This window comes from Mastomys coucha, unplaced genomic scaffold (assembly GCF_008632895.1).
Source record: "Mastomys coucha isolate ucsf_1 unplaced genomic scaffold, UCSF_Mcou_1 pScaffold15, whole genome shotgun sequence".
Classification (NCBI taxonomy): Eukaryota; Metazoa; Chordata; class Mammalia; order Rodentia; family Muridae; genus Mastomys; species Mastomys coucha.
Window position 1 is genome coordinate 23,033,417 of NW_022196897.1, and position 9,403 is coordinate 23,042,819.

The following is a 9,403-nucleotide window of genomic DNA, read 5'->3' on the forward strand; positions in this document are numbered from 1 at the left end:
CCCTGAAGTGATGTAAACCGACCAATTTTGTCTTGACCACCCAGCGCATTATCTCAGAAGGACATCTATAAAATGGTTCAGCTGAGTTGTGAAAGATGAATCTAATTTAAACAGAGAGCTTTTGCCATCATTTGGGCAAAAGTTAAACCATGTAAGCAAAAAACACATTAGGTCCTTCAAAGGTGTCTGTGATGTGCTTGTCTTAAGCTGTTAGGCAGAAAAGGATAATTTATGCCACTTGTTTTGTGTTCCTGTTTGTGCATGGACTCACATTATCACCAGGAACGAAGCAAACACAGTAGCAAGCACTGGGAGCCAAAACAACTCCTCAGGTCAAATTTCACACTGTTCCCAGAGCTTGTGTAACTTCGCACACAAACCTTTAGCATTCTCAAATATTGCAACTTTCAAAGTTCTTTCTTTCAACTTGTGACAAATAGAAGAAAAATATCTCAGGTAAAGTTAATGTTTCTGGACAGCAGCATTCCTGCAGGGAAGGGTAATGATTGGTTGGTGGGCTTTTGCCATGGACAGCAGTCCTGGGCACAGCAGGATGCTGGGCAAACCTGGCCTCTACACACTAGATGTAGGTAGAACCTTAGGAGCAATAAAATCACCTATACTGTCAAAGGTTTCTAAGGGAGAAGGGAGGCCCCTTTTTGGAAATCTCTGAGTTGGTGTGCATAGCTTAGAATTTATGGAGAATGAAGCCTGTGTCCCTATTAAATGTACAGAATCCAGCAGGCTCTTTATGGGAGCTGTTTGAAGTTTCTATTGAAAATCGTCACTACCACATACAGCCTTTACATCAGTGGTTCTCAACCTGAGGGCCTTGACCTCTTTGGAGGTTGAAGGGTCTCCTAAGACCATCAGAAAACAGATATTTTCATTAAAATTCATAACAGATGCTAAATTAGAGTTATGAAGTAGCAATGAAAATAACTTTATGGTTGGGAGTCACCACGACATGAGGAACTGCATTAAAGGATTGCAGCACTGGGAAGGTTGAGAACCACTGCTGTACATGGATAAGTCATCACTTCAAATACCATTTCTCTACAGATGGCAACCAGATTCACATCTCCGTTAAAGGCCTCACTTCCCAATGTTGTAGTAGATATTCTCTGTCTACATTCATAGAGCAGTCATATCCAACTGAATGCATTTGACCAGGATACGTGAATACTAATAAACCTTCACTTGATTCCCTGGGCCTTTCTCTTAAACAACACAAGTGTAACTGCTTTACACAAAGTCACCACGTGTATAATTAGCATGTGAAATTTAGTGTGCTCAAAACTGGTATTTCAAAGACCTTCCCTACTGTATTGTTGACATCTGGGGAAGATCAGCAACATTGAAGACAATGACATGCAGTATCAAATATTCATCTAAACCCTAATGTGTATATGTATGTATATAAACATACATATATATACATGCATTTATATACACATATATACATATGTGTGTATAAACACACTCTGTGTGTGTGTGTGTGTGTGTGTGTGTGTGTGTGTGTGTGTGTGAATGTTTGTATGTGAATTACATGCATGCTGGAAGCCTCAGAGATCAGATGAGTCCTCTGGAACTAGAGTTTCAGGCAGTTGTGGGCTGCCATGTTTATGTGGTACTGAGAATTGAACCTGGGCCTCTACAAGATCAGTAAGTATTCTTAACAGCTGACCCATCTTTCCAGCATCCCAAATTCTAATTTTAATGTGAAAATAACACATCCATCTCATTAGTGTGCAGACGTATTGGATTCCTGGGTGAGGAGCTCCTATTCTCTTCTTATGTCCCTCAAATTTTCCATACCTTCTTATCCTAACTCAGAGTTAAGGTTGAAAAACTGAAGAAACTGTGATATGAAAATGACAAATTCTCCCCTCAAGTTATTTCTGTCTGACATTCTGTTGAGGAGATGATGAAAGTAACTAGTACAGAAACCAAACCTTTTTAAGCTACCGTGGAAAATATAGTGGTTTGGATGAAAACTGTTCTATAGGCTCATAAGTTTGAATACTTGGCCCCCAGTTGGTGGAGCTGTTTGGGAAGGCTTAGGAAGTGTGACCTTGTGGTAGGCGTGTCACAAGGGGTGTGCTTTGAAGTTTCTAAGGCTCACAGCATTTCCAGTTAGCTCTAGCTTTCTGCCTCATGGCTGTATCTCAAGATGTGGCCTTACTGCCACAGTGCCTGCCTGCTTCCTCCCACACTCCTGGCCTTGATGGTCATGGGCATATCCTCAGAAACTGCCCTCTATAAACTCTTTTTTTTTTTTTTTTTGAGACAGGGTTTCTCTGTGTAGCCCTGGCTGTCCTGGAACTGAGTCTGTAGACCAGGCCGGCCTCGAACTCAGAAATCCGCCTATCTCTGCCTCCCAAGTGCTGGGATTAAAGGTGTGTGCCACCACTGCCCAGCCCCTCAATAAACTCTTACTTCTATAAGTTGCCTTGGTCATAGTGTCTTATCCCAGCAAGGGAAAAGTAACTACGACAGAAGCCAAGAGCAGAGAACATTTCAAGAAGAAAAAAAAAGTAGAGAATAATGTCCAAAATTGTTGAACTAACTTATGGGTATGTTAGTTGTTTTAGATTTGCCCTTAGATTTTTTTTTCTCTACTCTAGGATGGTCCCTCTTTAAGTAGCAAGAGGTCCCCTAGCTCTCTGGTTTCCAATTTGGTTAAGCTGATCAGAGATCAGAAGATAGTTGGAGAGGAGGTCAGGATGTGTTTCCCTTTTCCTCCTTGTGGGATCAGTGTTTAGCAGTGACACTCTGCTTATCTCAAGTGGTCCCTCTCACAGATACCACTGTCCCCGAGTTCCAGTATCAGCTCTTCCTTCCCCTTCATTCCACAGATAATTAGGGCCCTTTATCTTGTTCCTAGTCTGAGTGAAGTATTACTTTAATTCCTTGACCTTGATCCTATTTCTGTAGGTTTTTTCCCTTTACTAAACTATCTGTAGTAAATTTTAACTACTTAGGATAACTGTCCAGCAAAGCTAAAGCTATATAGAGACCAAAAATAAGTTGTAATTACATGGACCAAGGGCTGAGAATGGAGATCAAATACAAACAAGCGTGAGGAAAACAGCCACAGTGATGGCTCTTTAAAATTATTGAATCGGTGTATTTAAAACAGGTGAATTTTATAGATGTGAATTATGCCTTCATAAATGTGCTTTCAAAACAGCAAGGGTTACTTCTCACATGTTAGCACTAAGTTCTCAGGGTTAGCGGGATAAACAAACACAAAGCATCCTTTCTCTCTGTGGCCTCTTCAGTGTTAGACTTGAGAGCCTCTTCATAAAAAGGGCAGAATGTTCAAACTATCAGATCCCTGTTTTTTTCTAGCTGTAGGAAAGAGCTTCATAGAGCGAGGACTACAGCTCATGATTTGTATACTTCTGTGGAATTGAGTTTTTCAGGCATTCAAGGACTAGTTGAGAAATCACCTTAGACATGCTGAACTTGAGGTATTGCTTTACATATCATTACACTGGGGGCCAGGAAGGATATGTCACCAAGAAAAGCAAATAAGAATGATTTGGTTCTCCTTTCCCATGGCTCACTGTAAAGTCTTTCTCTCTTGCTACAAGTCACGGATAATCTATAGAGTGTTATTTTGAGGCCAAGTAGATGTGATTTCATCAACAATCTTTCTTTCTTTCTTTTTTTTGGTTTTTCGAGACAGGGTTTCTCTGTATAGCCCTGGCTGTCCTGGAACTCACTCTGTAGACCAGGCTGGCCTCGAACTCAGAAATCCACCTGCCTCTGCCTCCCAAGTGCTGGGATTAAAGGAGTGCACCACTATTGCCTGTTTTTTTTTTTTTTTTTTTTTTAATTTAAGGCAAACTTTATTAGATATTAAATACTGACCAAAAGATGTACTTTGGTCAGAACCATTTGCTGGAATTTCCCTCCCTCATGAGATTGGCCTTGAGCTACATGACTCAGGAAGAAAGCCATCCATGTAGGTTATCAAGGGAGAATTCCAAACATTTGTGGTAAATAATTTCAACAAGAAAGTACCTATGCAAATACATCTTGCTCTAAAGTAGACATCATATAAACTACAGGACTGCTGGGTTCTGCTTCCATTAGCAGAAATGTCTTGGGAATTCATTTGCAAATACCAAAGAATCCATAGCACAGCTTTTCACTCGGTTTTGTAAACAGTTAAGTCAAACACTAAGTCCAACAGATCACAGCTGGAGGTCTGTAAAAAGAAATGATATAAATGTTGTAATATTAAATATTGTGTATGTCTTACATAAGTGTTACAACATTCACCCTACTGTGCAATCATTCCAAAAGAGTAAACATCTACCCAGTAGTCCATGTAAGAGTTGTGAAAAGCAGCCATTAGTTTATTATTTTTGGTTTTCGCTACAGGGTTTCTCTATATCCCTGGCAGTCCTAGAGACCAGGCTACCCTCGAACTCAGATCCACCTGCCTCTGCCTCCCCAGCACTGAGATTTAAAGGCGAGTGCCACCACTTCCTGGCAAAAGAAATCATCATTCTCACAGATTTGTTTAAAGTCCTTTGCAACCCCAAATCCTTAACTCCAGCCCCAGGGTATCTGAAGCCTTCCCCTGGCAGCCACGAAGGCAGCTCTACGTGGTGCCCACACATCGACACAGACTCACAAATAAGGGGGGCAGCCTCGAACTTGGAGCCCTTGAGTCCTGTTCCGTCCTGAGCACAAAAAGGGCACGTACAACCTAGAGCATCCTAACCTGGTATTGGCTGCCGGCCCAACAGGGTTCGGATCAACCATCACTGTGAGGTCAAGACCCGGAAAGTGTGTGCACAGCTGGCCTCAGCTGTAAGCCAAGTGAGTAGTCATCAACAATATTTCATGCACTTTTTTTTAAAAAAAAATTTACTCACTGCCTGCAGTTGCTTTGAGGACTGATAAAATTTTGTGGGCCAGCCTTTTCAGCAACTTGATTTGGCCTCTTGAATTGGATTCTAGGGGTGGGTTCACCACAGCTAAACTCATGCAAGGCTTTTACCGTTTGCTGGAGATCTTTCTTGGAATCAAAAATACTATACTGAGAGCTGGACAAAAAGATGTATTCCTAGTTTGGTCATTTTCTCTATATTAACTGGCTAGCATTCTTCTGAAAAAAGAAGCAGTGGGGGCACTTTCTTTATATAGCAATCCACATAGTCAATTTATAAGACGTTTAAAATTAGACACAAAGTTACAGGTGCATGGAACTGGAAGTAAGCAAGTAGCACTTGCCTTTTGTCTGCTCTGGTCTTCAAAGTTTGGGGGCAATGCCTTTTCATTCACATGAGAGAATCACTTTGACCCTAGAAAAGTGAATAGTGAATCTGGCTTTCCAGGGTACAGTTCAGAGACAGAGGTGCGGGACTGATTTGAGCTGAATCTGAGCATTTTAAGCCTGGCCCTGGCCTTCTTTAGAGTAGAGGCAGACAACAAACGTCACAAACTTCTCTAGGGAGAAGGCAGGTGGAGGTGGGGGCTTTTGTGTGTGTTTGTTTGCTTTTTTTATGACACACTGGACATCAACGGTCTTCACATTCTAGAGCCAAATGCATTCCTGGGTTCACACTGTCTCAAAAGGAAGCCTGTAATTTCTACTACCCTGTCTCCACACCCTATTCTTCTGCATTTTTTCACTATGATACCATCTCTTTGAGAGCCAATACTGTATCTAAATTCATTCATAAAGTATACCCACAGAATACTTACATGCTAGGGTTATTATGTATCCACATATTAACAAAATGAATACAGAACAAGAAAACAGGAACAACAAAAACCCAATTAATTGAAGGAAGATAGTAAAAGCAGTCTATGAAGTTTGATATTTTGTCAATGGCAGCAGGTGATCTGATATTTTCATTTAAAATCAGATCATTTTTCTCATATCTACACTCTCAAGCCTCTAAGAGAGGATTTACATTTATCATGGAAAATATGTTTTTGTAAACCATACCTTACTCTGTGAGACTTGGGAGTAAAGAGCATACATGACCATGTCAGACAAAATCCCAGCATGGATGGGGAAATCACAAGTCTCAATCCTAGCTGGACACATTGGCAACTGATGGGTGTCAGAAGCCTTCCTCAGGTATGAGGCCCCCAGAGGCTACCCATCTCCAGTAGACAACCCTATGCCCACATACATACTGACAGCACTAAATAAATTCAGTGTGTTTACAGAAAAAAAAGCAAAACAAGACATTAATCTGAGAAGGAAAAGTGTGATGGTGAACTGGGCAGGAAATGAGGGAGTTGTGTTTGGTCAAAACACACTCCATAGCAGTGTGGTGGTGGTGCACACTTTTAATCCCAGCACCCAGGAGGCAGAGACAGGTGGAGCTCTATGAGTCTGAGGCCAACCTGCTCTACATAGCTAGTTCCAGGACAGCTAAGGCTACACAAAGAAACCTTGTCTCAAGACAAAAACAAACAAACAAACAAAACCCAATAGGATAGACAGACAGATAAAAAAATACCCTACATGAATGTGTGAGATTTCAAAACAACAGAACAAGCTTAATTTCAAAATATAGCCATAATTTAGTCATTTTTAAAGTCACACTAGGACATCACAGTAATGGCAGTGGTAGAAGCTGGCTATCTCTGCCTGACCAGTTCCTCTGATTCTCTTTTAAAGGTGATGCTCACAGTGACTGGTGTGGATTGCCAAAGAGAACTGAGTAAGAGCAACCTCAATAGCTTTGCTAGGGTTTGGACGAAAGATCTCGAGAGAACTAAGTCACTGTGCCCTGGCTCATCTTCCAACCCTGGAGACAAGTCACAGCCAGATGGCCTTCCCATCTCCCCAGCTAATATCTATACTGTAATTTAAATGTAATCCAGAAAATGACAACTTTATACCAGGGAATAAATGAGCATGGAATGTGAGCTACCCTCACTCCTTTGCATAATTACTCTTGTTGGGGTGGCCTCTTTCGGTGTGCTAAGACAGACTGTTAATAATTGTGGTAATGAGCCAATGGTCTCTCTTCTGAAGTCTCTAAGGCTGGAGGTACAACCAAGATTTTCTCCATGCTAGACCCAGAGGTTAGTTACTACATCTGTTTGAAGGAGGAAAAAAGGGCAACATGAAAGCAGAGAAAAATGAGTGTTCCGAGAGAGACCCCTGGATTTTGTGTGTACTTTTTTTTTTTTTTTTAAATATGGAACGCTTCACGAATTTACGTGTCATCCTTGCGCAGGGGCCATGCTAATCTTCTCTGTATCGTTCCAATTTTAGTATATGTGCTGCCAAAGCGAGCACTTGTGTGTACTTTTTGATGACTACAAATGACTGGACTGATGGAATGAACTCTGGCACAGTGTAATTTGACAACAGAATTCATTTGAATACCATTACAGATTAAGGAAAACAGTCATAAGTTTGTGCAATCAATCCAGATGTCTGGTTGAAAGACAAGTACCAAACAAAGAACAGAATCTCCCCAAGGTACATAGACTGAACTAACACATAACATCTGAACTTATGACTGAAAATAGATACGTCCTTTCAAGGTTAAATAGATCTTTGCATAGAGTTTGCTTTTCAGTGGCAAAGAATTGTGCTGTAAAGTTTCCAGGAGGGAGCATCATTCACATCAGATTCAATAGTGCCTCCTGTTGAAAATTATCAGAACTTCCCATTAGGTCAAACTACTGCAGCTTCTACAAACAGGCTTAATGCTGCTTAAAAGGTTCCTCTTCATATTTAGCATCTCCACTCCAGACTTTTGCATAATTCATAGTGAACGACATTTGTGTATTAACTTAAGTTTTCTTCAAACTGCTCTGAATTACTTAATATCCAGTTCATTGCCAGCTTTCCCAGTCCTTCCTGGGGTTTGTACAAGCTGTTCTCTTTGCCAAGCAAACACCTGCCCCTTGGTTATATTCTTCTTTCAGAGTTTGGATGAAAGGTGACTTCTAAGAAGTCTTGCTTAATAATAAAAATTAGAACATATGAAGAATTTATCAGCTATTGTTCTAAGTTCTTTCAAATCATTAAGGTTAACTGCTGGGAATGGGGATGATTATCTGTTTGTTACATGAGAATAGAAACTGAGGCAGAGAGGAAATTTGTAAAAGTGTTAGAAAAATGAGCCAGGAAGTTTGTGGTAAAGAAAGGAAACGTTAATGCCTGACTAGAGAATAAGGTAGTTAAGAAAGATGATAGAGAGATGACTCAGTGCTTAAGAGCATATGACTTGGTCTTCCAGAGGACCCAGGTTCGTTCGATTCACAAAGGGCTATAACTGCAGTTATATGGGATCTGATGCCCTCTTCTAGCCTCTGCAAGCACATGGTGCAGACAAACAGGAAATACAGTAGAAGGCTGCACTTTGGGGCATGATTGGTCAAGTCTCTGCAAATGCTTGCTTTAGTTCTTTTGTACTAACATAAGGGGCACTCTTGGACTGTGAATCCTAAGTTCATATAGCTCAAGTGAATGGTAATTGGAGCCCAAGCAGTCCTGAGGTGCAGCCAAGTTCGGCTCGCTCGGTTTCCAAGTAAGACAATTTGTTTCCAAAATAGTCGCGTAGAAGACAGTGTGCATCGATACACCGGAGAGCTCAAGGCCTGCCTTCCATCATCCCAGGACCGAATGCTGTGAACACCTCCATACTGGTTCCTCCGGCTGTTGAGTTAGGGAGAGGAACGTAAGCATTTACCATTGCTTCAGTGGGAAACCTCTCCTCACAGACTCAGCGCCCAGAAGGCTGACCATAGCCCGCCAGGTTCACACCCGGAAGCCTCGCACCCAAAGTCCAGTTCGCGTAGAGGCGGAAAGGGTGGCGGGAAGCGCCTCCGCCCCGCCCACCAGTCCGTGTCGGAGGCGTGGTGAGAACAAGCCCCGCCCACACCGGCGGGACCTCTGGGCAACCGGCACAACACAACAAAATGGCTGCTGCCCTGCCGGTCGCCTGAGGGGAAACATCCCTGCGCCTCCGCGTCGCCTCTCCTGCTAGGCTGTTCCTTCCCGTGCTGAGGCGGTGAGTGTCCTTCGTCGTCTGGACCGAGCCGGGGAGGCGGGCGGCAAAGGCCGGAAGGCCCCGGCCCAGCGTGAGGTGGGCTGGCCGGCTCTGGACGCATTCGGGGCGGGGGAGTGTGCTTGGAAAAGGGATTGGACGGGAAGGAGGAGCGGGGCCGGCGTGGGCAGGGAGGGGAGGTCGGGGGAGGAGAGGCGTGCACCGCCGCGGACTGGGCGCTGCTGAGTCGCAAAGTTGGAGTGCAGCGCTTTGGAAGGATGAGGTTCCCTCAAAGAGGAGGAGTGCCGGGGTGTGCCACTGTCTGCGGGATAACTGCGATGGAGATGGGCTGGCGGTCCTGAGGGCTCTACCGTTTAACCTCAGTTCTGTGACTCTGAGCTTGTTCCTTTTTTTTT

At 42.9% G+C, this 9,403-nt stretch overlaps 1 protein-coding gene and 1 non-coding gene across 6 annotated transcripts in view; one reads left to right on the forward strand and one right to left on the reverse strand.

The window, feature by feature from the left end:
- Positions 1-7,178: 7,178 nt before the first annotated feature.
- On the reverse strand, positions 7,179-7,285 carry LOC116092620. Its single transcript, XR_004119366.1, has one exon. It is a non-coding gene; the product is annotated as a U6 spliceosomal RNA (small nuclear RNA).
- Positions 7,286-8,842: 1,557 nt separating this feature from the next.
- Cntrl (centriolin) overlaps positions 8,843-9,403 on the forward strand; it is a 75,147-nt gene continuing 74,586 nt past the window's right edge. For 4 of the 5 annotated variants that reach the window (XM_031369973.1, XM_031369976.1, XM_031369974.1 and 1 more), the window contains exon 1: positions 8,845-9,011. The gene's annotated coding sequence lies outside the window, so the exon portion shown is untranslated. Of the gene's footprint in view, positions 9,012-9,403 lie in introns of all 5 variants that reach the window. The other variant, XM_031369979.1, reaches the window with a different exon arrangement.